Source organism: Amblyomma maculatum, chromosome 11 (assembly GCF_055883805.1).
Source record: "Amblyomma maculatum isolate TAMU_Amacu chromosome 11, ASM5588380v1, whole genome shotgun sequence".
NCBI lineage: Eukaryota > Metazoa > Arthropoda > Arachnida > Ixodida > Ixodidae > Amblyomma > Amblyomma maculatum.
The window spans coordinates 76,488,002-76,510,591 of record NC_139354.1 but is presented as its reverse complement, the minus strand read 5'-3'; the positions used below and the strand labels follow the sequence as shown (position 1 = coordinate 76,510,591).

General features: G+C 46.2%; 1 long non-coding RNA gene across 2 annotated transcripts; it reads right to left on the bottom strand.

Moving 5' to 3' along the window:
* Positions 1-1,695: 1,695 nt before the first annotated feature.
* LOC146174202 (uncharacterized) lies at positions 1,696-20,695 on the bottom strand. Of its 2 annotated transcripts, none has more exons than XR_014701947.1 (3): positions 20,537-20,695; positions 20,348-20,442; positions 1,696-1,973 (listed from the first exon to the last, which is right to left on the bottom strand). It is a non-coding gene; the product is annotated as an uncharacterized LOC146174202 (long non-coding RNA). The 2 variants fall into 2 exon arrangements; XR_014701948.1 differs by having other exon boundaries at positions 20,348-20,409.
* Between the last annotated feature and the right edge of the window lie 1,895 nt (positions 20,696-22,590).

Below are 22,590 nucleotides of genomic sequence, written 5' to 3'. Positions count from 1 at the left end.
GCCAATGGCGTCCCGGAATAAGGTCTGCCACTCAGCTCGACAATCATACGCACCTCTTTTCCCAAATAATATAATCGTAAATAAGTGTTTTCTCCTCCTCCTCCTCCTCCTCTTGGAGCTGTTCGGATGGTGCCGAATTGGGTTCCCCGGCTTGAGGAACCGTCGACCAGGTCATGGCGTCCGGGTGGTAGCCGCGTTGAGGCACGGCGTTCGCTATGGTGATGCGAAGAGTGGCTTCCTCGCCGCCGGACGCCGGCGCAGCCGCTTTGTGGTGGCGCCACCGAGCGCGAGTGAAAGTCCGCTATAAAATGGCGAAAAATGGGCCTACCGGGATTGAAGTGGTGTGCATGTGTTTCGGGCAACGTGCTGCGTCCGATGTATGCGAAATTAGCGAGATTTGACGAATTGGTCCGTGGCTCCCGTCAAAAACGGACAGAGTCGAGGTGCCATGCATAAATACGATCGCGACGCAAGGTAGCGTCTCTGTATGTTGCGGCATTCGGGGAAGCGGCAAGTGAGAGGCGCCGCACGGAGGCCTAGTTCGGACACCAGGCGAAGTCAGCTTAGTATATGCATGGATCGATGGATAGATAACTTTTATTGTCCACCTTAAATGAAGGCCCACCAACGGCACGCTGGCTTAGGAGATGGGGGCTGGGACCTAACAAGATTTTGTCTCTTCACGCCTCGGTCCCCAGGCGGACGGCTTGTTGCTGCCGAACAGTCTGCACTCCGCAACAGGGCTTCTCAGCGAATCGTCATGACTTGTAGTGCCGGTGTATCGCGCGCCCCTGTGGGACACAACCAGGAAGGGAAAGGCGCAGTATCTGTCACACTTGTAGCTGTGGACACCTGACCGTGCCGTAAGGGAAGGGAGGAAGGTGGGAGTGATAGTGGACGGAGAGAAAGAGGAGCGTAGTGGAGGGCTACGGAGAAATTTTGGCCACCTGGGGATCTTTAACGTGCGTTGGCATCGCACAGCACACGGGCGCCACTTCGTTTCACCTCCATCGAAACGCGGCTGCCGAGGTCTATGCGTGAATTTTAGTGTGTCATATGTAAATAGTGTATGTAAAACGCATTTGTGTAATTGTTGTTGTTTTTGTCCTCGTAAAATGTAATGTGTCAAGACCAGGCAATAAAAAAAGACATCGCACAGCACACGGACGCCCCTTCGGTTCGCCTCCATCGAAACGCAGCCGCCGTGGGCCTTAAATGCACAGCATGTGTAAACATTCTTAAGGAAACCTGAACTGCGCAGTAACAAAAATAATTCCAAGACGAAACAAAGGTATGAAGGATATTTCTTATCTTTATTTATATTTAAATTAGAATATAGGGAGGGAAGACGCAGCATCAGGCGTCATATTTTGGTGACACACCGCGCACAGGTTTTGCAGAACCTAGCCTACTAATACTTTCGCTTTAGTATTACTTAGTGCTGTAAGAGTAGAGCATCGGGGTTGATGCTGAAGTTAAGGATGTCCCCGGGCTTGAGACAAACTCTTTTATTCGTAATTTATTTAAATTATCAAGATTTTCTTCAATTGCGCTTTTATCTATTTTTTCATCAATGTTATGACTATTCACGTATAATGGCGCAGATGGAACAATCGTCATTTTATAACAGCCAGCAATCGTATGGCCAAAAAGAGTATTTAGAATTTTTACAATTTCTTACATTCCATCTCTTCCTTGACTACTGCGGGAACTTCAGAAATATTCATGTTCCACTTAATTGTGCAGTGTGCAGACATCACCGGAGCAATAGTAAAGAAAAAACACTAATGTACTGAACAGGTAATGTATTTTTCACATCTCTCTGTCCCACTGGACGATGTGCGGAATCCGTGGCCCGCAGTTTGGGTAGTACACTTTTTTATCATTTCTAGGGCAGTTCGCTATATACACTCGGTTGCACGTTTCTGGAATCGGGCCATTCGCTGTGCTGCTTGTCCGGAGTAATCGGCAGCCTGAGTAGAGAAAGAATATAGGTATTCGTTATTTAACCCAGAGTAAGTTGCATATTCGAATATTTGACCACCCAAGTTTGCACAGTACTTCTATTCCTGCATCCTTACATAGGCGGGCTCAAAGTCGATTAGGCATTTTGCATTCCTCGACATATAGATAGAAATTCTCTAAACTTGCTTATTTACTGCGGCTGTGCCACAAGACATATTGTTTAGTTCGCCTACCTCCTCTATCCCCCACACACTTGCTGGGTGCAAGAACAGAGGACGCCAACGTATTCTCATTAGCCTCAAGAAAGTTTAAAGAATTCGAAGTACATAGATATTGAGCCGGCTTGTTGCTCATACCGCAAGCTCACTTTTTTCTTGATAATAATATTAACCTATCTAGGCGTTCATAATTATTGCTGATTTATCTTTGTTTTAGTTACAGACCTTATATAACCTGACTTTTAGTATATGGGTTTGCAAACATTGCAGTTTAAGGATGCATCTACCAAAACCTAGAAACCTGAATGTGCGATGTGGCTTGTCTTCGGTGGTGAGCAATTGTTTGCAAATACTCTAATAATCACCGCCGGTGCTGTATTGTCTCTTGGATTAATTTATGTGGCTCATAGAGTGCGAGAAAAACATTTTAGCATTGCTGAACTTATCTCACGAGAATATCAAAATTGTTCATCGTAATTACTTTCAACATGGGCATAACATATACGAGTAATATTTTAAAAGTTGCTTTTTAAAATTTCTTGGTCCAAAAAATTTGATAGACTGAAACTTACCCCTTCCGCCACGTCGAGCAACTGTGACGATAATGAAAGAACCGTTCCGCAAGTCGGCAAACATTATCTTAAATGCATTAAAATTGCCTCCTAAATGTTCAAGAAGCAAAGCAGACATTTGAATTCGAGAACATTCTGTCAGGACATCACACTATAATATTCTCTTCGTATGCTAACGGTAATATATATATATATATATATATATATATATATATATATATATATATATATATATATATATAGAAAGATGTAGATTGCCTCATGTCGAAATATTTATGACCTCTTTGTTGTGGCGAGAGGGTGGCCGTCCTCAGGACTGAGTATGAGGTGTTACATGCTTCGACTGATAACGCCCCCTATCACGCGATACATATTCTTGTCTTCGTGTTCATGATGACATATGAAAAACGCTGATATCGGAGAAATATAAGCGCCACAGCAGAGCGCTGCGTTGTTCTGTCTAGCCCGACAGCCGAGATAGCATAAAGGCATTTCTGACAATTTTCAGTGAGACCGCTTGCTCGTCGTTCGTCAAATTATTGAGAAACGTAACAGTTGGTGGCAGCGGTGGGACAGACGACGCCGGGTATTGCGGCGGTGATAGGTGAGGGTCTAAAACGTCTCTTCTATTTACCATGCAGCATAAACAATGAGTTTAAGCAGTTTTTCTTTGCTATTTATTCAACTCTAGAGATTGGACTATGGACAGGCCAGATGCAAAAACAGTACACGAGCCTCTGATTACACAGATTTGTATTGCTCTGACTCGGAAAGAAGTTAGATAACAAAAAGCCTAGATTTGTCCGAAACCACGACCAGGGAAAATGTCGACCTTTGTCTAAAAGTGTTGAGGGTTCCATGGACGCTCCACCTTCAAATGAAGTGTTAGATTGAGACAAACAAATAGTAAAAACTAATTTGTTTGAAGCTAGGAAGCCTATATGCTACAGGTGTTGCCAACTGGGTCATGTGGCTGTAGGATGTCGGGTGCATAAAGTGTCCCCGCGTAACTTGTGTAAGGATAGGGTAAAATACCAGCTTAAGATATATCTGTGCGACATAGAAGTTCTCCGCATAACTTGTGCACGGATAGGGTAGAATACCAGCTTAAGATATACCTGTGCGACATAGAGTTAAAAGGCCAGTCTTCCAAAGGTTTAGAGACGCTGGAGCCACACACGACCTGGGTCATTAATCGGTAGTGAAGCAAGATGATTTCACAGGTGACGCATATGGGTTCGTGAGACCTTGGACTATTGTACAATTAGGTTGCCGGTAGCGAAAGTAAAAGTAGAAGTTCATTTTTTAGTGCTACACACTGAGGCGATAGTGTCCCCTGGGGGTTAGGGGGATAGTGTCCAGCTGCCCGTACATTCTTTGGAAAAGGATGGAAAGGCAGCTCAGTGAAGCAGGCGTATCGCATTATATGAATCCCGCTCTTTTGGTAACTCGCACCATGACGAAAATGATCAGGTCCGAGCCACAAAAGCTCGCAACGAAGGCAGAAACGGATAAGTTAGATATCGAAACGGTACAAGCAGTTCCAGCGGTAGTGTTTGAATAAGCGGAAGTAGCACGCTGGTTCTAGCGGAAAGCGTAAATATTTGTGATCTAGTAAAAGTTGATCATCATTGAAAAGACCACTGATCAAGCACTAGTTAGGTATCGAGATAGCCTGGGAAAAGTGATGCACCGAATATCTCGTTCTATGTGAAGAACTGAGTCGTTATTTGACACCTTATGGACACAGCCGCGAATGAAGTAGACCACCTAGTAGTTCCACACAAGGAAATGCGTGACTTAGAATCTGTTCATATGGAAGGATAGTCGGGCATTTTGGAATCAGAAAAACGAAGTCCGGGTTCCTGGCAGAATACTGTTGACCTGTTTGCTTTATAGACGTTCGGGAGTTTTCTCGTACGACACGTGTAAAAAGACGGAAAGACCGAACGAGTGACGAAACTGTCCCTTACTGTTGTGTCGATAATTACTGAGCCATTTAGGAGGCTTTTGATAGATGTTGTTGGTATCCTACTTAGAAAAAAAAGATGGATATAGGAATTTATTAACTACGGTCCGCGCTGGTAGCAAGTTTCCCGAGGCAGTGCCTACGAAAGACCACACCTCTGTCGAGGAGGTAAACAGTCTAACAACTTTTTCTTGGATCGGGTTTTTATCTGGGACTAAGAGCGACCTTGGTATGTTTCCACCAGTGATTTATGAAGCAGCTATTGTTATTGCAAATCACTTCAGTAAACCACCTATAGAGTAATAGCGTGGCGAGAAGGCGTTCGGCTATGAACCTTATCATCAGGACCTTATGATACGAGCAGTAAAAATATTGGGAAAAGTCTTCGAGTTCTACGACTGCGGAATAGCGTTGCGGATAAAACCTTCGTTCTCCTTTGCGACTAGTGCGTGAACATTGTGAAGGCGTAGCAGAAAACCCCTTGGTAAAAACGTGTGTACTCGCCCTACAGAACCGCCTGCACAAAACTTCACATATTGTTAAAGTAAATTTTGAGAAAGCTCGAGTTTGGGGTAAAGTTTAATGACGGAAACAGTCACCTCAAATTCTACAATGGAGGAGACAAGGTGGTGTTTTTAAGACCAGCAAAAGCAAATAGATTGCAAGTGCAGTGGGAGGGCCAGCGACGATCCAGCAGAAGCTATCTGAATACAACTATATCGTAAAACGTCATGGACATCGTAAAGCGGTACGCATATATCACTGCAACCTAATAAAACCCTACGTGGAAATGGTAATAGTTGTCAGCATCGCAATATATCAACTAGAGGACGTTGAAGCTCACATTCCTCGTTTGGGGAAACCGACAGAGTTCTCACAGTCACAGAAATCTTAGAGAGTACTATCGATCCCAAACAACTTCGCAGCGATAAGTTTGCGGATTGCACTGTTTTAATTGAAAAACACCAGAATTTGTTTTGAAGAATTGCCAGAAAGACCAGAATAGTCCAGCACAGGATTGAAGGGACCAGTCAGTCGTCACTTCAGTGCAAATCATATTGCTTTTAACGTAAAGGGAACCCATTAAAAATGGTGTAGATCGAATGCTTGACCCGCTGTTAGTCGAGAGGGGGGGAGGGGGAATTATTATGTGCCGCCTACTATTTTGGCAAAGCTCTGCCCCGTTATTATGACCTCCGTTAATATGGACGACCCGAATTATGGACAGTTTTTCTGGGAACGAAACCTTTTCAATGTATTTATGCCTTGTTAATATGGAAACTTGCTGTCCGGACAATGGACAGGGGAAGAATGAACGCACCCCACTTGGGCCCATGTATTTTTGTCTCGTTAATATGGACAGTGCTTGAAAAAAAGCAAAGTGGTCCGAACGCAAGTTAAAGAAGGGCGCGCCGCCCGCGAACCTACGCGACAGCCGATACGGCGGGATGCCTGAACGAGTCCTGTAGGGTTGGAAAGAACCAAAGCGGGCGCTTCGCCGTTCTAAGGGAAGGGGGAGGGGCGGGGGGCGAAGAACGTACACAGAAAACCGAGGGTCAGCGTAAGAAAGACCCCGAAAGGGGGGAACCAGGAGATTTCTGGGTGCAGCGGAAGTGCCGCCGCAGTCGGGAAAACAGCAACATGCGGTTGCAATAAATTCTGTTGAACGTGAACAGAGAGGGCGGTAAAAGCGTAAGAAAGAAATGACAGGAAGAAAGACAAATGCCTACAGAGGCGGTGCGAACTGAAGTTTTCTTTCCCAAAGCGCAATGTGTGTTCCATGAAGCCGTTAACGCTTTTCGGTGAGAGTTAAGACACACTCACAAAGTAGAGCGACAAAAGAAAGGCGACGTACGAACACGCAACCGGGACCGGGCGTCCCGTCCTGGACGCGCTTCCCTCTCATGCTCCTGGTTTTCGTCCCTGTTGCGCTGCCGAACTGTCAAACTTTGCACACTAAGCGGTCCGTATGTCGGCTTCGCTTTGAGCCAACGATGCGGCCTTGACAAGGTCTGAGCTCTTCGTAGTCTGCTAGCCGTCGTTCTAAACTGTACTTCAGCTTGCAGTGTTTGCTTTATGGGAACACGTAAAAACGGCGCCAAGAAGATGGGATGTTCGATAGCCCTCTGCATAGCAGCTTGCCAACTTGACTCCCTTGCTTCCTTACAGAAACAGTACAAGGCAGAAAAAGAAAGAATCAGAAGATCGGAAAGACAGAAAGGTTAGTTAGGCAAAACAGTGCACAGCATCAGGAGCCTATAACCCTCAACTTGAGTCTGGCTTTTGGCATGGCGGGAGTTAAACGCAAAAGAACAGAGCTGAACGTAGGCGCGAAAAAATCTGTGAATACAAGCGGCAAAAGCCATCTCAGTCAATCCAAGCTGCGAGGGACTAGTATCGACAGCTCAGCTATTTCCTCGCCTCAGGAGAATCTCAAGCAGCTACTTAGCGGCTACTTTGCTCAGTGAAGAGGCCATTTTGGAAGTGGCGGTAGTAGAGTAGAGAATCAGACGCTCATTCATCGGCCAGTGAGGAGTTCGTGCTCGAAAGTTTGACCAACACAGAGCCCAACATCACGGGTGTCATGGTAAGCGAGTCGCTTCAGACTGCACTACAATTTTTTGAAGACAACAATGATAAGGATATTGCACTCAAAATTGCCCGTGTTCTGTGAAATTTTGAGTCCAGTGCACACCGTTATGTACAAAAGCAGTCGTTATTTACAATTCTCTTTTCTCAATAAAATCCTTTTTGTTTTTATTCATGACTCGTTATTATGGATGACTTGCTTTATGGACAGTTTTGGTCGGAAACCAAAGTGTCCATATTAACGAGGCACGACTGTATTCACATCGCTGTAAGGACTACCGAAAGTTAAATACCGCTAGTTTAACGAAGTTCTACCCGATTCAGAATATTGAAGCCTCCATCGGGAAAGTAAGCAGGATGAAGTAGATATCGGTCATCGATCTTATCATAGTATACAGGCAAGTACTACGCACGGAGTGTTGAGCAACCTGGCAGCATTCAAGACTCTTCGATGTATTCAAGCCACTTGCTGTATCTTTTTCTCTGAAAAATGCACCCTACTTATTTTCAAAGCTAATAATTCAGGTTCTGGGTGTACCAGACTTCCAATGCCCTACCTGGATGATAAAGCAATGTTTTCAGACACATGGGTAGAGCACCTCCAACATTTGCTTCAGGTCATTACTCGCTTGAAAGATGCAGGCTTAGCGGTTAAGGCTGCGAGGTGTAAATTTGTCCGTAATGAAGTAGATTGTCTTCGTCATGTCATTGGTCAGCGGTTAGGAACTAAATGTTCAGGCTATCAAAGAGTCTCCTTTGAAGCAAATGAAGAAGGGTTTAATATCTTACATCAGATTGGAGAATTCCTACAACCAGTATATTCCCAGGTTCTCGGTAAATGCGAGTCCATTACCGGATTCCCTTAAAAAAAGGGACCGAATAACATTGTGCGCAATTATCGTGACCATGAATCGTTTGAGTACCTGCCGCCGGCATTGACAAACTCCCTCTCCCATGGCCACCCCAAACTACAAGAGCCATTTCTTGGCACAGTGCGACACTATCCAAAAAGTAATGGAGGTGGTACTATGCAAAGATAACAAAAAGGGCGAAGAACGCTCTATTTGTTTGTCGGCAGAAAGCTTACTTCGAGGAAGCAGGCTCACAGTACTATTTAAAATTATATATCTTGCTTGGTGTGGGCTGTCGAGAAGGTTCGCCTTTACCCTTCGGCAATCAGTTTGTTCTAATTACTTATCGTTGAGGGTTGACATGGCTCCAGCAACTGTCTGAAAAGAATGGCACATTGCTTCGGCGGAGTTTGACTGTCGAGAATTATGCTTTTGTGGTATAGCATAAAAGAGGTAAACGCCATGCAAACGCAGATTTCTTAAGTCGGGAGCACTAGTATTAATGCGATCTTGTGTTCTTATTTGCTTTGGTTCAGCTGTATCATTGTAAATAGTGTGAGCCTTCTGTGGACCTTCTTTCATTTGTACATGCCATGATCTTCTTCTTTCATTTGTACATACCATCATCATCGTCCCGCGGCGCCGGCTCCGGCGCGCGCCTGGGTTCGTGATCGGATTAAAACGCTAGACAAGGCTTGGCTGTCCTTGCCGTCACGACCTCGCCGTCTCGACATAGCCTTCTTTTACAAGTGGTGGAGGCGAAATTTGATCCCCTTGCTGTCTTGGGCCCTGCCTCTCGCTGGAGCTACGTTCCGGTCGCCGTTTGGCAACTGCCACCATCACTATGTCTACCGACAGTACCCACGAACAAGCCGGACCCTCTACCTCGGCTGCACCACCCCCTCCGACTGTGCCCACACGACAGCGCGACCCGCCGCTGTTCGCTGGTCGTCGCGATGAAGACGTCGATGACTGGCTTGACACCTACGAACGCTGCAGTGCCTACAACCGGTGGGACGATGCTCTAAAATTTCTCAACATCTCGTTCTACCTTATTGAGGTCGCCAGGACTTGGTTCATCAACCGCGAGCCCCACACAACTAACTGGACCACCTTCAAACAGCAGTTCCGACAGTACTTCGCCGACCCGGCAGTTCGGACTGAGATCGCGAAGACCAAGCTCGCTTCACGCCGTCAAGGTCCTGATGAGTCATATGCGTCTTACATAGAGGCCATACTTGCACTCTGCCGGCGTATTAGTCCCACCATGGCGGAACATGAACGAGTACACCACGTCTTGAAAGGAATCAATTCTACGGCGTATAACATCCTAGTTGCTCAGAATCCTTCAACTATTGATTCCATTATTACGACCTGCCAACGCATCGACCAGCTGCAGTCCTCCCGATTGCAGCCCGCCAACACTACTGGCCCGACCTATGCTGATCTCGACCTGCGGGCACTTATTCGAGCCATCATCCGCGAGGAGCTCCAGGCGCTCAAGCCTGTCTGTCGACACGGGTGCGAACACTCTTCCGCAACATCTAATGACGCAGGTCTTCGCAGCATCATCAAAGAAGAGCTGGCAACAATCACCGAACCTATAACACCCTCCGGCACCCCGCTCAGTACCGACTTACGCGCACGTCGCAGCATCCCCCCCTCCTTTAGTTCCCCCGCCTCGACCGGCACCAAACTACAATCACGTCAATGCAATAACGACGGCTCAACCTGCACCACCCTATTACGCACCTTGGCGCCCCTCCCGACGAATTTGCTATTACTGTGGCATCAGAGGACATATATCTCGCGTCTGTCGTCGCCGCCTCCAGAACGAGCGCCGTGGTTACGATACCTTTGAAAGTGACATCCCTCCAACGTCATATTATCAACGCCGGTTTACTCCAAGCCCACCTCGAAGGTCATCCCCACCTCTAGAATCCTCGTCTGAGCCTCGTGGAACCCATGCATCCCGACGTCGGTCCCTATTCGCATACCGTCGCTCAGTTTCCCCTCTTCGACCCGCAACAACTATCCCTGTCCGCCATCCGGAAAACTAAGCGTTGCAGTTTCCGGAGGTCAAACTGCACTCTGCGAACTTACCAAAAGTCCTCCAGATCACCCGTATTATGTGATTTCTGTTTTCGCTGAAGGATTACCGGTCGAAGCATTGATTGATGCAGGAGCTGCAATTTCTGTCATTCACACTGATTTGTGCTACCGTTTGCGAAAAGTGACGACACCATATGATGGGCCTGAACTCCGTGGAGCCAATGACGTCCCTTTGCGCCGTTTAGCAAAGTGCACCATACGAATTGTTATTGACAGCGTCCGCCATCACGTGTAGTTTGCTGTGCTCTCACCATGTGCGCATCTGATGATTTTAGGATGGGATTTTTTGTCAACCGCTTCGGCGTTAATTTCTTGTGGCGACCGTGTTATCCATATGACAGACAGCGATTTTTCATCTGAAGTTTCTGAACGACATCATCCCCTAGTTACCGCCGCTGATACTGTTTTGCCTCCTCAGTGCGAAAAACTGCGTACCGTTGTTTCTGACCACATCACTGACGGGGACGTACTCATCGCACCATCTCATCGTCATCTTGCACGCGGTATCGCCTTCCCGTCAAGTCTTGTGAGGTTCTGCAACGGCTCAGCGACAGTAGCGGCCACTAACACTTCACGTGAATCCCTCGTGCTCCCAAAAGGAACTTCTCTCCCCTACATGGTGGATGTTCAACCTTTGTCATTGATGGTGCTCACCGCCCCTCTGCCTCAGCGCCGTGTTTCGCCAGACGTCTCTCTTTCTGTTCTCACAAAGACTATTAATCCTAACCTCACGCCGAACCAACGCCAAGAACTGCTGACATTGCTTCGACACCACCAAGCCATTTTTGATGCCACTTCCCCACCACTCGGACAGACTAGTGTTGCGCACCATCGCATCATTACTGAAGGTAACTCTATCGTTCGCCGACGGCCTTATTGGGTTTCCCTCTCTGAACGAAAAGTAATTGAAGAAAATGTAAATGACATGCTCCATCGCAATATTATTCGTCCCTCGACAAGCCCATGGTCCTCCCCAGTAGTGTTAGGTAAAAAAAAGGACGGCTCGGTACGCTTTTGTGTTGATTACCGGGCACTCAACAAAATTACCCGCAAAGATGTATACCCAATGCCAAGAATTGATGACGCCCTTGACTCTCTCCAAGGCGCCGAATATTTCTCGACTTTGGACCTCAGCTCAGGTTATTGGCAAATACCTATGCACGAGGACGATAAAGAAAAAACCGCTTTCTCAACTCCCGATGGCCTTTACGAATTTAATGTTATGCCTTTCGGACTTTGTAACGCACCAGCGACATTTGAAAGAATGATCGATACTGTGCTTCGTGGCCTAAAATGGAGAACCTGTTTATGTTACTTGGATGACATTGTCATCTTTTCGTCAACTTTTAACGACCATCTCACGCGCCTGAATGAGGTCCTCACGTGTCTCGCTTCAGCGGGCCTTCAGCTCAACACCAAGAAGTGCCACTTTGCACAGAAGGAAATTAAAATATTGGGACATCTAGTCAGCCATGACGGCATTCGTCCAGACTCTGAAAAAATCATCGCGGTCTTGAACTTTGCTCGTCCACAACGGATTACAGAATTGCGCAGTTTTCTCGGCCTGGCATCTTATTTCCGGCGTTTTATAAGGCATTTTGCAAGTATTGCTGCTCCACTTCATGAACTACTTAAAGCACGCAGCACTTTCGTGTGGACTGAACAGTGCGAAGCCGCTTTTAATAATCTGAAGCACGCCCTCACATCAGACCCTGTTCTTGGCCACTTCAGTGACAGCGCTCCAACCACCCTGCACACTGATGCTAGTGGTCTCGGTCTTGGAGCTGTACTCCTGCAGCGCGATGCAAATTCGCGTGAGAAAGTGATTGCCTTCGCCAGTCGGACTATGACTCCAGCTGAGAAAAACTACACCATTACCGAGCAGGAGTACCTTGCCGTCGTCTGGGCTGTCCAAAAATTTCGCCCTTACCTATATGGTCGGCATTTCACAGTTGTGACCGATCACCATGCTCTTTGCTGGTTGTCTTCGCTCAAAAATTTGACAGGCCGACTTGGCCGTTGGATTCTACGCCTGCAAGAATACAATTTCGACGTCACTTATAAATCGGGTCGCCAACACCAAGACGCCGACGCTCTTTCTCGCTGTCCACTTTCGGAATCGGCTTGCTGTTTTTCTTCCCAATGCATTTCCACCTATGACCACAGCCGACCATCTCTTTCTCCGACGTATATCACAACAGTTTCATTTGATGACTCTGAAAACAAACACGCTCTCCGCTCACAGCAATTAGCCGATGCCTACTGCCGACCCATCATCGACCGCCTTATTGGCGCTTCGGACCCACCCAATGCTCGGCTTCGCCGACAACTTCGCAACTTTAAGCTCGAAGATGGCATCCTACTCCGCTTCGTGTATTGCCCTGATGGAACTCGCTGGATCCCAGTCGTGCCGCGTGTGCTTCGTCCACGTATACTGGCGGCTCTCCACGATGACGCTATTGCAGGTCACCTTGGTGTTGACAAAGCCTACGACCGAGTGAAAAAACGATTCTTTTGGCCTGGCCTATCTTCCTGCGTTGCCAAATACGTCGCATCCTGCCCTCTGTGCCAACGTCGCAAACGGCCGACGTCTTCGCCCGCTGGCCTTCTACAACCTGTTCCCTGTCCAGCCACGCCATTTGACGTAGTCGGCATTGACTTATATGGTCCCCTACCTCTCTCCGATGGGGGTAACCATTGGATTATAACAGCTGTCGACCACCTTACACGCTACGCTGAGACAGCACCTGTACCGACCGGTTCCGCTCAAGAAGTAGCAAATTTCTTTTTGCGATCAATTGTATTGCGTCATGGCGCTCCTCGGGTGCTCCTAAGTGACCGCGGGACGGCCTTCTTATCGGCAGTCGTTGCCGAAGTTCTTCATGCGTCATCCACACTTCATAAGACAACCTCAAGCTACCATCCCCAGACTAACGGGCTGACTGAGCGATTTCACCGCACCTTATCGGATATGATCTCCATGTACATCACACCGGATCATCGAAATTGGGACACTATTCTACCATTCGTCACTTTCGCCTATAACACAGCAGTACAGCGGACTACCGGTTATTCTCCATTTTTCCTCGTTTATGGCCGTCCTCCCACTACAATTCTCGACGCTTCCTTCTTCTCTACGCCCGACTACTCCACATCAGTACCTACCCAGTTCTTATCTCGTGTGGCCAGATGCCGTAATCTTGCCCGCCTCAACACAGCAGCGTGCCAGGAAGACCGCAAGAGTCTCTACGATTCTACGCATCGCGTGGTCTCTTATCGTCCCGGTAACGAAGTACTGCTGTATACACCACTGCGCACCCCTGGCCTTAATGACAAATTCCACCACCGCTACCTTGGTCCCTACGAGATTATCAGCCAAACTTCTCCAGTTAACTACAAAGTCACGCCTGTTGATCCCCCAGCTGATCGACGCCACCGTGGAACTAAAATTGTTCATGTTTCTCGCTTGAAACCGTTTGTGCGCCGCGGTACATCGGTTAATTAGGAGCGACCAGGCTGGCCGTTTCCGACCCCCCGGGCAGATTGTGTGAGCCTTCTGTGGACCTTCTTTCATTTGTACATGCCATGATCTTCTTCTTTCATTTGTACATGCCATCATCATCGTCCCGCGGCGCCGGCTCCGGCGCGCGCCTGGGTTCGTGATCGGATTAAAACGCTAGACAAGGCTTGGCTGTCCTTGCCGTCACGACCTCGCCGTCTCGACCTAGCCTTCTTTTACAATAGTCTCATCCTACAATAATTCATGGTTACACCTCTTCTGAAAATTCTCGTAAGTAAATGATTTCAAATTAAAAATCTGTTGGCTTTTAGTAAGACTTTGCGTCATCAAATGTAGAAAACAAAGGGCATTTTCAGTAAACAAGATCAACGTTTCGGGCACCTCGGTGGCTTCTGTGGGACTTGATGGTGTTGTTTGCTTCCCCACCTACATAGCTGTTAACCTCATTCAAGTATACGTAGGTCATCATGGCATCGGCGTAAGGTTCCAATCGACACCGTCGAGTCAATCCTGTAATCCTGGGACATCTCCGGGGAAGTCGACATCTCTTCAATAGCATGGAGGTCGTGGGACTGACGTTTGTATCCTATTGTGATTGTTCTTCACTCACTAGCCAGATTCCGAAATGCTAAGGTAACGTGCTGATTATTTCATCTCTGAACTCCGCCGTCCTGGTGTTTCACCTGTACCTAACTGGCCATGACGAGTGTTTTATGATGCAGCAGTGTTGTACTCAAGAATGCTGATCAGTAGTTCACAGCGGTTTAAAACAGCGGATAATTTGTTCGGTTCGGGTTATGGCGCCCTAAAAGGGAGAAGAGGTTCACGTTCTTCGGCTGATAACATCCTATTCCGCGAGGAAACTTTTATTGCCTTCCTGTTCATGAAGACACCCACGAAAAACACAGATATCGGGGGCAATATAAGCGCCAAGGAAGAGCGCTGCATCGTTTTTTTATGCCCAGCTGCTGAGAGGGAACAAAATCATTCCTGACAAGCTTCAGTGTGGCTGCTTGTTCGGCGTTCGTCTAAGCACCCAGAAACTTAACACGCGCCTGAATGAGGTCCTCACGTGTCTCGCTTCAGCGGGCCTTCAGCTCAACACCAAGAAGTGCCACTTTGCACAGAAGGAAATTAAAATATTGGGACATCTAGTCAGCCATGACGGCATTCGTCCAGACCCTGAAAAAATCATCGCGGTCTTGAACTTTGCTCGTCCACAACGGATTACAGAATTGCGCAGTTTTCTCGGCCTGGCCTGGCCTGGAATTCAACAATTCTTAAACGAGCTGCAAGCAAGAATGGGGAATAGAAGGAAAGGTGGTGTGTAAACTAAAATATTGAAAACAAAAAAAGATGAAGAGAAAGGGAACGCGAGATGGAGCAGCAGATAATATGTGAAGACAGCAAAAACGGAAGAAAAGGCAGGGCAGGTGAGAAAGGCGGAAAATAAGAGCGAGCACTCCAGTTGGCAGGATGTCATGCGTAACAGTTAAGTGGCTTTGTGACCTTCCTTATGAATAGGAGGCTAGTATTCTACGCTCCTTTCTCCGGTGGGATGCCAGGGAATTTTGATTTTATGGCCCCACGGCTAGTAAGCATTTTGGGGGGAAGTGTTGGCACCGCGTACTATAAGATGGAGGTGTTGTTTTAAGTCTCACACCTCTAAACTGCGAAGTATGCCGCGAATCTCATTTACACATCGCCACGCTTGAACATACACCAGCCACGCATAAGCATTTAGGCCCCGCTAACGACCACAAATAAATTTGCAATTTTTACGAACATAATATTTGAAATTGAAATATGCACGTTGAGTAATCATTGCTTTCTGCGTGCGCTTCCAAACATGGCATCGCTTATTTTCGCAAGGTAAGGAACCTTCAGACTTTATTCGACTTATGTTTGTGGAAACTACTCAATTTTGTTGGAATATCTTTCGAGACCCGGTCACAATGTTTGATGACGAAGAGCTTGTTTTTCTTTAATTTTTTTTTATGTTTTACACGTTATTGGAGAAAGATAAGATGAGGCTGCAGCGGTGTTCGTTTGGAGCTGCTAACGTTCGCTAACTAAGGAGTTTGTTACGATTTACTCGTCAGCCTTTAGGCGTCATCAATAAAAAAGAGTACGGGTAGAGTTGACTGCTTAGAGTTTTTCACGAATGCCTCCGATTGTGAACAATTTCTCTTTAATCTATTGAACTGGGAGTATGGAATTGAAATTTTGCAGTCCCTAGGTGACAGTTGTAGACATCAAGCTAATGTTGCCTGTCACTTTGTTTTCTGTACAAGTTGGTGGTTATGGCACAGTCACATTCGAAGTACAACTTCGTGAAAGACAATGTCATTTTTGAAACAGGCGTGCGTGAAGCTAAGGTTTGGCTGTACCGTACCTTGTTGGATAAATTGGATGAGTTGGTCCTCGGTTCCCGTCCATATCACGAGTGTGTAGTCTAGGAAGCGTTGCTGGTAAGCCTATTTTATGGTATATGAATGAACAAAAACGGCATTTATTGTTATTCATAAATATATATGAATATTTGGTGCTATTTTTGTGCCCATTGTCACGTGAAGCTAAGTCTGGCCTACAAGCGGTATTGGAAGAAACAGACCCATGTAGATGTTTCTGCATGCCTGCCTTAGGTTCTCCAAATTGGAACAGAATTCGATCGAAGCCCTTACAATTGCTGTCGCTGATTAAAGCTGAAACTGTGTTCAAATTGGAGCGGTGAAGCAAGTAGCCAAGGACACAAACACTAGAAGAGCCGTGTGGACTTCAAACCTCATGGTTGTTTACTGTCACCTTAAAAAAATTCCTTAGTGAATGTAATCACGGGAATATATTTTATTGAGCTAGGCTTCGACTTCTTACTTCTATTGGAGCGCGAGACTTGAACTTCTTTGCTCCCTGCGAAAGCACCTGGCAAGGTATTGAGCCCGAAATGAGAAGCGCTTGTGAGGGACTCGCTTGACAAAGTGACAGGTAGGAGGCTCTCGTAGGGGTTGCGTAGCAGCATCACAGGCTCTTTACACCGAGGTCAGAATTATTTGCTAGAAGTTTCAGCGTAGGTGTCCGGCTAGCGACAACGATTGATACTGGGTTGAGAAAACTTTGCTGTTATCAGGATATTTGAATGTCTTATTCATCTGTTCATTCCTAAGGGAGAATATTGCATTTTGACTTATGTCAGGTACTTCTGTGTGAGGCAGGCTGAAAAAGAATTGTTCGCAAACTTCAATTTTTTCCAGTTTGCTAGAGCGGTAGGTACAGCCCTGACTTGCCATAGAGGTAGGTTGTATAACTGCAATGCTTCTCTTATGCAGCTCTACACGTTTCTGGAATCGCAAGGTTTACACGGCTCTTTTGATATGTGTGCGAAAGGGGTGGTGATGCGATTGAGCACTTAGCCTAAATGCAAGCTTATGCAGGTAGAAGTGGGCGAAGAAGTGTGGCCTCATAATTTTGAGTGCGTAAGAGAGCCTAGGTTAGCACTCGTAGCTAGTCTCAATATCTATAGGCTTCCACATGTTGTGAAAAATGGCTGGTGTGCAGTTTTATATAAGGCGAATCCAGTCCACGCGCAGGAATAACTAGTGACTGTGGCACTAGCGTTACAGCGTTGCCCCCCCCCCCCCAACCTTTCCTTTCAATACAGTGACACCACTGTCCACGGTGCCCATTTACTCTAGACGCCATGTTACGCTATCCATGTCGCGAGTATAATAACAGAAGCCGAATCAGGAACGTCAAATGCCCTGCATGTACACAAGCCAGGCTCGAAATTATAGGGATGTCTGTGTGTACAGCATCGTACACTTCTAGCTATAACGCGGTCGCAGCTTTCAAAACATCCTACCCGTCCCCGACCCGGCCGACCCGGTAAAGCAATAAATCTATGCGGCAGGCCATGCGAAGCCCCAACTCCGTGCCCGTCTGTGCTTGCAGCGGTTTGTTTCGATATGCGCATATGTAGGACGCTATCAAATTTGAATTTAATGACCCTCTTACAGCTAGAAGTGGAGAGCCTGTACGTGGGCCCATGACCAGTGATACTGAAACTGCACTATTAAAGATAATGTGGTGAGCTCAAAATCTGTACCGCATATGGACAGCCCAGTCCTTCGGTATGTAGCTCTCAAGCTAAGCTCTCATTCCTTTTCCCGGTCTTTCGTATTTCGAGGAGGCCTGCTGGTTGGCTGTGGACGTTGAGATTTAAAGCGAAGTTAACTTCTATACATGGTGGAAGGCTGCTGAACTATGGGTTCATTGTACCGATGATATCCCGTTTCTCATCGCCAGATCTAATTTTCATTTCAAATATACGAAATACAAAAATATACACATGTTGCACCATTATCTTTCAATATCGTTGCTGCTGCAGTGCTTTTTTCGATGTGATCTGTGGGTACAGGTGGTAATATATGAACGCTCACCATGTGCAATGCCACCGCACACTCTAAGAAGAAAAAAAGGACTAAAAGGGGTAGGCAGGTTAGTCTTCTTGTGGACCAACTGGTTTGCCACAACCATTGATCCTTTTGGGGACCAACTGCAACGAGATAAGCACTTAGTCCCCAAAGGATTAACTGTAGGAGGAGGAATGGTTGCTCCTTGCATATGCTCCCCAAGAGACTAACATTTCATCCTCGAAAATGATCCGAAGGAGAGCACATGTGGTGATCGCCCGGAGAAAGAAAAAGAGGCCTTAGAGAAAAAGTAAAAGCTAAAAAGTAACGAAGCACCTTACGAACGTCAAAAAAAAAGAAGCTGAAAACAAGTCGGACAGTACTAGCGCGCTTCGAACTCGGTACCTCATAAAGTTGTACACAGAAGCTTGGTACGCTGACCACTCGGCCACGCCGAGAACCTGGACCGTTTGAAATATTTTTGCATATTGTATCATGATTGGGCTTATATGGTTGAGACTTCGAAGTCTACAGGCCATTGCTGCCGCTTTCACAATTACAACTTCCTGACGTTTTGACGTTTGGAGCTTGCTTCCTGCTCTCACGGCCTGCAACCAATGTTCTGGATGCCTATGCGCACTATTTAGTTCACTGAAATAATTTTAACATATCGATTTTGACATCGCTTGCAAATTTACCAGCTGCGGCTCTCCGGTGATGCTAGCTGCTACAGTGGGCGTAATTTTCGCTGAACATGGAGCTGTAGCACAAAACTTTCAAGGCAAAAAGAGCGACCAAGCTTCAATACTGGCAAGCGCAGAAGCGACAATATTTTGCTAGTAACTAAATCTTATTTGTATGTAAACATTTCGGGAAGCGTTGCGATGACCGAGAGCTCGGCTGGTTTATGCGTAGAGCAAGGAGCGCAAGAGCTTGAGAAACACCAAAATATTATGCATTACAAGCGCTGTATGCTTTTTTTTCTCTAATAGGCCCATCGCTCGGTAAACTACTCTCTTCCTCGTTTTATGTCTTACTTTTAGGGTGTTTATACTGGGCCGCGGTGCAGGCTACGCTTGGTAATGCGTAGGCCCTGCTGTTCGGAGCCTGCGATTGAGCCCGCAGTGAACATTTTGGCAGTAACCATTGTGTCGAAGTGCCCTCAAGATATGCTGTGAAGTTTGTTATGTATGGTAGCCCACATTATTTACTTCCAGTTTTAGTTCTACGTTAATCGTCAGTGTGTCATGAGATACCAAAGGTGCGGCGATCGTGGTCTCTCTTTAAATACTCGAAACGACCTAACGAAACATGAAACTCTAGAAAAAAAAAGTGCGTTTGTTTTCGTACAGATGCTCAGCGACTCCATAGCAAAAAAGCGCTTATTTGAACCATATTTTTCGTATAGGCATTATTTCTCACCTCCCAGTTTCCGGACTTCTGACTATTTTCAAAGCGATACTGGGAACATTGCGGCCCCAGCGTACATACAGCACCTCTCCCAGTGCATCACGGAGGTCAGCGACACACCCTGTGTCAAAAAAGTAATTCCTGCACGTAGTATGCAATTCTGGCAACATAGTATGCACGTTTTGTCTATCGAGTCAGAAACACATTCTCTACACCTGAAATGCGCGACGAGAGAGGCGGGAAGGTTGGCCAGGGATCAAGTGACCAGTTCGTCTTCCCGTTCCTCCTCTTTCTAGTTTTTTTTTTTTTTTTTTTAAGTCAGGACTAAACATTACTCCTCCAAATTTGTGCACGGCACGCTTCACGCCGCAGTTGCTCCTCTCGTGGAGTAACGGCTCGATTTGAGGACCAAAGTGGACGGTATACTCCCAACTTCAGCCGGTTTTTTTCTTAGAGTGTATCTGCCCTCTAAATTGTGGAAACCGTCATTGCCATAAATGCATAATACATTTTCTGGTGTGAAGTGTTGTCAAAAAGTCCGACTGTGATGAATATTTAGCATAAACCTAGGCAGCCCTGCAGTTATGACACCTGGCTTTATGAATTACCTTCTTCAGTACTCTTTTAAGGAGTTAAGCTGGTTGTCATTTTATCGTCTTCACCATTCTCATATAACATTAGCAGAATACACTTTATACATTCCTATTGATTTCTATCGAAGCGAGTACTTACGTTCCGACGTCCGAAAATTGACGGTATTATGGTGTCGACGCTCTCCGTTTGGTATAGCAGTCCTGGTGGTATAAAGTGTAGTTACAAATGCCTTTCTGTACCAAAAACATTGAAATAAATACTATACGATTTTGTAATGACAACTGATAAAAGGTAACACAACATTAAAACGATGTATTCAGTACTCACAAAGGTGCCGTTGAAGATCCAGTGGCGGAGTATACAATGTATTTTAATGAACTACCATGATCGCGCCGTAACTTCATCATTGCCTGGCACAAGGGGGCAGGCATGACGCCTATTCCTCTGGTTTGTCTTATCACGTACATTAGCCCTTCCACGGCCGTGAACTGAAAATTAACATTCAAAGGCTGCATATATCATTGCGATGTTGGCGACACCTGGTACAAGTGCACCTGTTTATATTCGGCACGCCATACATAATGGTAAGAACAGCCCTCAACGTTTGCAAGTTTTCCGGGCTTCGGACAATAATCCTACTGCAGCACAGGCCACGTTTACACGACTGTTGTGGGCGACTTCATGACAAGCATTATGGAACAGTATTAGCCGCTCTCGTGTATGTACGTTTATTTTTAAATGCGAGAACTTCCACACCTTAAAATGCTACGACCGGGACAGCTGGGCAACGACTCCCGTAGTGCACTGAACAAACTCTTCAAGCAAATATAAATGAATACCCCTCAACAGCTTCTAACATCGTCAAAGAACAGCCAATAAAGCATCGTTGTGGCCGACTACATGAACTACAGCGCGAAGGTAAAAGCCCCGCCAATTTTGCATCAGCGAACGTCACCAACATTTCCGTCAAACGCGCCTTATTAGAACACTGGGACCCCGAGTTGCTATTTACGCGCCAAGTGTAAGCAACAGTGTCTCGCCAACGTGTTAGTGCGAAACAGTATATAAAGTGTACAATGTATTATCACAATCATATGATTCATGCTTACTTGATATCCTGCCTTCATCTTCGGTTCGGCCACCGAAGATCCGAACCGAACCGAACCGAACCGAACCGAACCTCTTCCATCATAAATGCTATTTATTATAAATTACCACGAAGGGGGTAATTACATGTTCCGGCCAACCTCTCTGCTTTTCCTTTCAATAAATCCATCTATCTATCTACCACGAAGGTGGGTGGCTACGTTCCCACGGTGCCATTGAAGTCAGCCTTCATGAAACTACATTTCCCCGAACTCCACCCAATAGAACATACACCCGCCTTCAGACGCCTTTCTCTCTTTACCCATTTCCTGCTTCCTGTCGCAGGAGGATGTGGTAGCGCGTTTTGTGTCAAGATTGCTAAATGGCACAACGAATCTGTCTACTGGCAGTTTCTCTATCTCAGTTCTTTTTTTTTCAGTTTTGCATGTACAAATTTCGGAACGCTTTGGCTCATTGCCATAAACTATACACTAAGTCAGGTTTTTTGAAGAGTTTATTTTATTTTCTCTATTTCCTTACCCTCTTTTTTCCATACCCTCAGTCCCTTCCGGCGTCCTCACGAAAGACAAGGGCAATTGAAAACCTCTCCTCAGGCAGTACGCTTGGCGCAGTCATATGCACGCTCGGCGAGGAAATAATGGATAGTCGTTTTATCTTGACTATGACGCGGTGTTTTTGTTAAGTGTCACCTTGTACTCACACATTTTGCCTGACACTCACTGTCTACACTACTAGTCATAGAGAACGGCCTTCGTTTTAAAAGACAATTCCGGCAGAAATTATGCAAATAATTGTTGGCTGCAGCCAGAAAGACAACAGTTACATCTGCCTTGCGTGCGCAGATCAGTTGACTTCAAGAGTGCGACTGCATTTTGTTCTTGATTGCAGGCTGCATAGAATCCCGCGTGGCTTGGTCACCTGAATTTACAAATTGTTGCTGATAGAAAAACTGCATTCTGCCAGCAAGGTATATGCCAAAACGTTTTCATGTTCTACACGTAGAGCCTTTTTATGAGGATTAAGAAACGCATTCTGTTTCCATTCACAGTTCTTATTTTTACCCCGAAATCATTCCTGCTCTCCTAACGAGAAGCCAAGTCCTTTGCCATCGCACAAATGTACTAGACAAGTTAGCGTTAGCAGCTGCACGACAAAACAGAAAGCCACGACAGCTTTAGGAACCAATGACCCATACAGTAAGCATAGTATCAGCATGTGTCCTTTCTTCCATCCAGACTAATAAGCCACAGAGATAATTATGCCATTAGAGAAGT